This window comes from Epinephelus lanceolatus, chromosome 18 (genome assembly GCF_041903045.1).
Source record: "Epinephelus lanceolatus isolate andai-2023 chromosome 18, ASM4190304v1, whole genome shotgun sequence".
In the NCBI taxonomy this organism is placed as follows: Eukaryota; Metazoa; Chordata; class Actinopteri; order Perciformes; family Serranidae; genus Epinephelus; species Epinephelus lanceolatus.
Genome location: NC_135751.1, coordinates 5,025,554 through 5,034,365, shown reverse-complemented (window position 1 = coordinate 5,034,365; position 8,812 = coordinate 5,025,554).

Sequence of the window (8,812 nt, the reverse complement as noted above, 5' to 3'; positions counted from 1 at the left end):
GCATGCTCTTGTGTATATATACACAGGTAAGTGTAAACGAAGATCTTTTTGAAAACGGAGACGGTGAAATGTCCGTTTATGAAAATAGCCGGCAAAGTGTAAACGGCCTCTCAGTGCAGGGCAGGGGAGGGGAGAAGCCTCTGGAGACAGGTAAACACAGCAGCACACAACCCACACAGGAAGTAGACTCCGGAAATGTTCATAAAATAAAAGCCAAAAGTCCATGCTCACCACAGTACATGCTATTTTTGTACTTTTTCTTGGCCAGATACAGTGACTTCCTGGAGTCTGCATGTCTGGCAATTTCACAATGACAGCGTTATTATTTGTCAGACACTTCAGACTTAAGAAAGACAGATAAATGGCCCTGTCTTAAAGGGGGATTCCACCAAGTTTACTCATAAAGGTCAGTTTCCAAGACATAAGAACCTATCCCTGATCAATCAGGGTAGTAGTAGATCTACAAAAATCCCACATAAAAAAACAGTGCCATTCCTAAGTCTGAGAAATATGGGTCTAGAAAAAGAAGCTTGACCCAGGACTAGGACTAAAAAGCATGCTACCTCTGCCTGCAACACTTTAATTAAGTGAGACCTTCATCAATAAATTGCTGGAGTACCCCTTTAAATGAGATTTAAATGTTTTTGTTTCAAAGCATGAGAGGAATGTGGTAACATCACTTTTGAAATAAAGTGTACTGAAAAGTTTCTGTTTTACGTAACACCATCGACTTGTATATAAATACAAAGATCAGTGATGTGTTTAAATGTTGTGGAACTGTTCTACTCATGAAAATAAATAAAGATACCAAAGACTGTGTGAATGGCCTTGTGAGATAAGCAACAAGATGCCTCATGTAACATGGGCGTGTTATATGATTAGTAGCCTGAAGAATGTCAGAGTAACGCATGCTTCACATACCAAAGAGCAGCCTGAAACTCAGAGGTCATTCCCTGAATTAACCTCCTTTTTCAACCTGCATGTCAATAAACACAACAAGTCAAACCAGAAGGCACAGAGGAGGATTCCTGCCTGCATTATTCCAACAGCTTGCTGCCAACTTAAGCCTGGCAAGCAAAAGAAATTAGGACGAATTTAAAAGAATAAAAGTGATTTGTTAAAAAAAGTGCCATTTTTTTAATTAGTTTACTTTTTTACCATCATCTGTCATGACAACACAACTGTGAATCACTATTCACTGCTTTGACACTGAATGAATTCAGTGACCACATCTTTCAAATTCTTGAACTGTTATCTCCTGCACCAAACCTGTGTATTTTGGCACATGTTCACATACTATTGTACAAACTTTTAAATTTACATTCAGAACTTAACATAACACAAAACTACCGTAAATTAGATTGCAATTTGCTACATTTGGTTACATCAACATCTAAAAAGAAAAAAAAATGCAGGAACATTTTTAGGGACTTAAAACAATGAGCGCCTTTTTTTGCTCCTTGAAGACCTTTATGAAAGACTTGACCAGGTGAGGAAAGGGTTAGGCAGAATCCAGAATTTTTTTTAATTTTATGAGACAGTGATCCTCGTGGAGGTGTAAGACCAGAAGCAATGTGATCAGATGTCTCTCTTGGATGTCTAGATATATCTGCAGAAGATTAGCAGGGATGGATCATGCATGCTAAATGATTCTTTCCCAGCTGTACTGGTATCACATTACTGCAAGTACTTTTTTTTTTCCTCACATCTGTGTACTTGGAGTTACTCTTTGCAAAAATGGCAAAAAGTCCCACTGAATCATGTCATTTCTGTGCTGTGACATATATTGTGAGGTAGCACAATCCATGCAATAAAGAAGTACTGTATTGGAATCTTGGTTAATGCTGACTAAACCATGCAGGACAAGTGTGGCTCATGGTGACTTCAACACTGTGTCATCATTCGTAGGCTGCGTCTTGTACATCATGCAGCTCTCTGAGGCCCCATCAGAGATATGATAAGTTTTCATTTTAAATATGCATTTTACAGCAAACAATAGACATTGGAATATCCAAGTTCCCAGTCAGCCATTTTGTTTTGGCTTGACATGTCATGAGTAGTGTGACACACTGGACGTAGATTGTGGCTATAAGCCTGACTTTAGCTGACTATTTAGTCACCTCCAACAACAACAACCTCTGAGCTAAGAGCCTACACACTGACAAATTTTGACAAAGACAAAGATTTGGATGTGCATACTTTATTCTTTTGGTAAATTGAAAATAAATTGAAAAGATCTACAACAAATAAAACAACTTGTGAACGCACCTCAGAATAGCCCAGACTCTGTCCTCTGGACTCTCATGCCTGACTTTGATCTGTTTTCTGTCACAGCCAGTTGGACTTGATTTACCACATCTTTTAACTCTGGCAGCGACATGCACCACTGACAATGACTTCAATAATGTACTGCCTTGTTCCACGAGCTTCTGGGATATCCTTGAAATAATGTTCTGCTAGAGCCACAAACAGCCAGCAAATCATCTGTGGTTTTGAGTGAGCTCCTCCAGAGCTAAAGTCATGCTTCACCTCCAGAGCTCTGATTATCAAATTATAATTGTCTCTCAAAGCACAAACTGCCAACCCTCCAGTACCCAATCAAGTCCCTATAATTTGAGTGGTGAAAACAATTTGAGTGAACACTTTCTAAAGCTTTTACTTTTTAATGCTTGTAAAACTTAATGCTAAGTCACACAGCAGTCCCACATTGTGTTTACTTTACTTGTTTCCCTGTACTGGACTGCCTGTCAGGACATGAAACTTGGAACTCTCCTGTCTGCTGTTCCAGTGACTGGAGCTGAGCTAAAATGCTACAGAGGGGAGGGGCTCTGTTTTTACTTTGCTTCGCTTCGCTTCACACACATTTGCTCCTCCACAGATATGATCTGGGTTCAGAACAAAAGATGCCACATGGGATAACCAGAAAAAGATTCAGGGCTTAGTTTCAAACAATCAGTGACGCCCATGCTCATCAAAGTGAAAGGCCAGCTTACAAACTTCCTGTTTTATAATGAAATAAGAGAGTTGCATTTTACATTAAAAAAAAAATCATTGTTGTAAACATCTTGTCCACACAATACAACCAATTCAATATCCATTTAAGAGCAGTTATGAGCCTGATGAGGTTTGCCTCAGCGGAGAATGGAGATGTTTTCTTCTAATGGTTTAACAGATTGTGGTGATATTGTGTTTTGGATGCACTCAGTTCTATTTTTGAATGTATGCCTCATCTGAAATGGTGCGTGAAGCCAGAGCCTCCCTTTAACTGGCCCAGCCCGGGTGGACTGACAGACATGTAGATACTCATCAAAAACCACAGAGCCTTCTACAATTACTGTGCTGTTCTGAGGAGGAAAACAGAGACAGGAGAGACAGAGAAGAAAAGGGAAGCAGCAAGTCAATACATCTCTAGTTATATGAGAGTAATCCAATGTAGTGACTGATGTGCCCCCGACTCAACAACTTTGTCCTAACATAGGAATGGTGTATTAATTGTGCCAATTGATGAAGATAGTTAGGAGACAAAAAAGTTTCTAAATGTTATATTCTTTGCATATAAAGTTGCACACAGAGCCTTAGCAGAGGCAGTAAGGAGAAGTGAGGCACAGAGGCAGATGGAGAGTGGTTATAAAAAAAAAGCAGCAGAGCCAGAGCAGGACATCTGGTTGGGTTTGCTCCTGATCCTGTGTGTGGTGAGGCCTGCTGAAGTCTTTACCAGGGTAACTCCAGAGAGAGATGTAGCCTCAACCACATATAATGGGAGACAGCTGGCCACTGCTGTCCAGACTGTGAGTTGGACTGAAACTGAAATGTTGAGGTCGTTCTGAAAATGCTGTTAATCAGTGTTGGGGATGCTACTTTGAAACAGCAGCTAGTGGAGCTATTTGTTACTTTTCATTGGGAGTTTTTTTAGGCTACAGTAACACTGTAGCCTAAAAAATGACACTTGTATTTACTAATGACAATTGTATTTACATTATTATTATTGTATTAGCAGCTACTCAGAAAAAGCAGCTTCAACAGTGATAAATAAATGGCACATTCACTATATTACATTACACAATCACCAAATACTGTTAAGTTACATATTAGTTTTAAGGCCCAAACACACGGGCCTGTCAAATAATATGCCACTATTATTTTCAATGTACAACCTCACACTGGCAGTGGCTAGTAGCGCATTGGTGCTCCTGGACATGCCGCCCCAAAGCACTTCATATCACTGTCCTATTTCCAGCCTCGCCGCCCCCAGAATCAATGCATTATTCCTCACTTGCTCTCTGCTTGTACTTACCAGCTCCCGTAGCAGCTCTTTTTCTCTGTTCCTATAGCACCTTGACTCCTCTCCTCACCATGGATGTATAAAGAGAACTCTGTAAGTGTTGCTGTTTCGTATGAGACAAAGAATGGATGAGGAGGGACTCAGTTGCTGCTCTTCTTTGAGTTAGCTGTTAACTGCTTCTAGTTGCTTTTTAAATGTCATGGTGGTGGGTTGCAAGCATAACATGTTGCCAAAATGGTTCATGGGGCCATTCTCCCGGCTGTCCCCTTTATGCAGATATCATTTATTATTACCTCCACTGCTGGCTTAAGTCTCCTACAGACTGTGACATTTTGGCAGTCTAATAAGTTTAGTACAATCTACACTGTGTGACATGGGTCTAATAAACTTTGGTATGACATCAAGTTTGATGTACGCAGACTGTGAGATGACAGCGCGTACTGAATTACAGGCTATAATATATGATGCAATAGAGGTTGCTGCACAAGTTATTACTTCTCCAACTGTGAAGCACAACATAGAGGGTCACATTATTAATAACCTAAACTTTTGTGGACACTATACACTGCGGTGTGTCTATGTGTATGTTTGCTAGCTGCTAGGTTGCTCACCTAGCAGCTGCAGCTAACCGCTGTTTCCTTCCATGCTTCGTCCTTCTTTATGCAATAATGGTAATAGTGGAAGGATACATCATGCAGGCAAGGCTTCTGTTGCCACAACTCCACAAGGTTTTCCTCTTTGCTGGAATCCCACACATTTCTTTTAGCGCGTTTGCCTCCATGGCGAGCTGCTATCCATCTGTTTGTTTGGGTTTAGCTAGGGTCACCATATTTTGATTTCCAAAAAAGAGGACACTCGGCCCGGCCACAACATAGCCTACTTAAATGATACTCACAGTTTACTCAAAGATGCCTTATAATTTTAATATATCTTAAGTTTACATGTATGGATAGAAAATTCAGTTATATTACAAAATAATATCTCTCAAAGACAGAAATTCAGATAGGCCCCTATAGATAGGGGACACATACACACACTAGAATGTGGTTACCCGATCCAAGCCCGACGGGTCCTGACGGTAGGCCTACCCGACGGCTCGGGCCAGGTTCGGTCAAAAATGTATAAATTATATTCAGGCTCGGGTCGGATTCAGTCAGCTTTCAATGAAAACGTAGTGTAAAAATAAATAAAATCCTATTGTCTGTCTTGTTTATTGCTTGGGCACTGTTATTTACGTGACAACACCTGAACATAACACACACAGACACACATTGGCTGTTTGTTTCTACCTCTCCCCTCTCTGGAAGTCTCTGACCTCCAGCCGCCCGCCTCCGCCTTGATTAAATGCTGAAAATAAAATAAAAGAGGGAGACAAGTTTTCCTATTTTATCTTATTTTGTTTTATTTCTACCTCTCCCCTCGCTGGAAGCCTCGGACCTCCCGCCGCCCGCTCCTGTCTCAAACACGGAGGTCTCCCTCCGCGGAGCACCCAAGGCGCACGCCCGGCCTGTTAAATAGCCTGTAACCATAACAACTGTGTGACACAAACTCAGTGCTTTAGTAATTAAATAATGTCGGGCTCGGTTCGGTTTCGGACATAACAAAACAAAATGACTGTCGGGTTCGGACAGAAATATGCAGCCCGTGCCGCACTCTAACACACACACACACACACACACACACAAGGAAAATCAGACATTATCGTCAATTTATAAACACCCCCCGGACGCCCCGGACAGGACGTGAAAAGTGGACATGTCTGGGTAAAAGAGGACGTTTGGTCAGCCTAGGTTTAGCACTAGTGTGTCATTTTATGCTGCATTTCTATCAGCTGGTTAGTAGACGTAGGTTATAACAGCAGTCACACAGTAAGATGGTCATCCCAAATTTGTGACACTGTCAAAATTTTTATCTCATGCTGTCTTTGACAGCAAGACCATGACAACAGCCATCCTTGAACCTCTCCCACTGTAGGCCCGTTTCCACTGAAGAAGTTCCTGGTACTATTTGGGGGGCAGAAACTACTACAGGAACGTCCTCTCGCTCGGCCCTCTCAACCGCCGTGTCTCCACTGAGAGGAAGGAGGAAGGTTCCTGTAAAGTTACCGGGCTCTAGATGTGATATAATCGTTACGCAACCATTTTGACCTAAGCGACGTAGTGGTGTAGGGACGCTGTTAGCTGTTAGCCGATAGCGGTGTCTGTAATAACTCACTAAACTCGCAAAGTGGCCTGTGAAAAAAATATTTTTTTCCAGCAGGTGTCTTAGTTACAACATGATTGAGCTAACTGGAGTAGTTTCATGTCGTTTCCGACAACGGGAGGCTTTTAACAGATGACGTCCTGATGTTAGCTTTGCTGCTGCTGTTAGCTGTCCCTGTCAGCTGCAGCAACTGATGCTTTCTAGACATCGTGACTTCCCAAAACTGAAAAAATACCACACATAGCAACACAAAACTGCTTTGCTAGCTCAATCATGTTGTAACTAAGATATCCGCCGGAAAAAATATGTTTTTCACGGACCGTTTATTGAGTTTGTTTACATGGCGGTGGAAGCTATGAACGAGCTAACCCTCGTCTGCTGAGTTTTAAAAATGCCGGCTATTTTGTTGCTTTCTGTTGACGTCACATTCCGCCTTGAGTATATCCAATCAGCACCAAGTAATCCCCAAGCCCCAGCCAGGAGTTTTTCGGGGCTGTTCTGAGTACCTACTCCGAGGCAGGGACTTGTTTAGCCCCTGTAAAAGTTCTGGGACTCTGTCCTTCATGGGTGCTTCCTGCGGTGGAGACACGCACCAATGGCCCTGGCCCCGTAAATTTACCCCGAAGTTCCTGCAGTGGAAACGGGCCTTATGCGATGTAGGACCACCATTTTAGAGCCATGACCAAAGATATCACCACATGTCTCTCACGCTGGTCATCTTTCATCTGGGACAGCCCAAAATCACACAGTGTATACCGGGCTTAAAGGCAAGACAACTCTGTTCCTCCATTGTGCAACTGTATTTTTATACAAAACAACGAGACATTCCAACCTTGAAGAGGCAGTGTAATGTTGTGTTCACACTGGGCACGTATAAAACAATTTGCGCAAGTGATTTACATGTAAAGTTAATTAGACGCAAATTCCCGCCAGGCAGAGCAATGGACGCAATCCAAATGACATGAATTAAGCAGCATGAATGAAGTGAGTAGCATGATTTCACATGATATGCTTTTTCGCAAGAGTTGAAAGATCTAAACTTCAGCGACCGATTCGCGCAGCCAATTAGCACTGAGATCCTCTGGGGACCTGTGACACCGAGGACATACCGTTAGAAGTTCATTCATCAATTCAATGATTTCATGTGCATATGACGCGAGTTGACATGAAGCGAGTCAACACAAAATCTTCTACTGTTCAAACTTTACATTTGGGTTTGGTATGAACAGAAAATACAAGGGGCTAGAGAGATGAGAGAGAGAGTGAGTGAGCTACATGGCATGAGCAGAAAGACAGAAAAAAGATCTGATGATCTTTCCCTTTTTTTTGTTAACTTAAAGGGCCAGTGTGTAAAATGGGTTGAAAACCGTTGAAAACAATGACATCAGTGGTCAAATTCTAGATTGCAGGGCTCACTCGCTCACCCCTCCCGTCGGGTAAATGACGGTGGCCTCGTAGGGACAAAAAGCCTTGCGCAGACACGAGTTTTTCAGGAGTAGGTCTATCTAGCGACGAGGTGAATGTTTATTTAGAAATCTACGCCATGTTACGATATTGTAATAAATCATTCACGAGCAGGAGACCAGAGTAGCGTTCGGGAAAAAGGCCCGTTTATTTGAGCACTCCAAAAGCACAGGTAACACTCCAGGGGGTAGCACGTAAAAGACTCCGTCCCAAACTCTGACTCTTCTAGCGTAACACACACACACTTCATACACACATACTCACTTACAGTACCCAGCAGGGCAGCCCTCCCCTCTCTGCTCCACCAATCTCCAGCCCGCACACTGACTGACAGCGTAGCCTGTAAACAAAACTCAGCTGTTTATTTAGCCTAGCAATATCTCCGGATTATAGTAGCTGCAATGGACGACTTTGAACGCGATTTTGAAGAGTTTCTTGTAGCGGACACAGATCCAGAGCCATACCTGTTTGAGCCGGAGCATACAGATGAGGAACTCACATGTGTTGGATGCTGAGCGGGCGAGAAGAGAGGCTGAATCCTCCGCTCCCATTTTGCTGCACAGAATGGGATTTGGTGCTACCATCGTTGGGGAGATATATCATCAGGAGGGAAAGTGCCGCAGAGAGTGCGTCACAAGGAGTGAAGTTGCGTCTTCTTTTCCTCGCAGATGACGGTTCGGTTTCATTCTCTCCTGTTGCATGGTAAGTGTGGTCCATTCGCAAACTTTATAACTAAAAAAACTTTTCACTACTCTCTATCGATGAACTACTAACACTCTCTGCTGTTTCCTCCTGCTTCTTCCTTCCTTCCGCTGTCTTTGTTGGTTTATTTATCCACACGAAACGCATTCTCTGGCTGGCTGG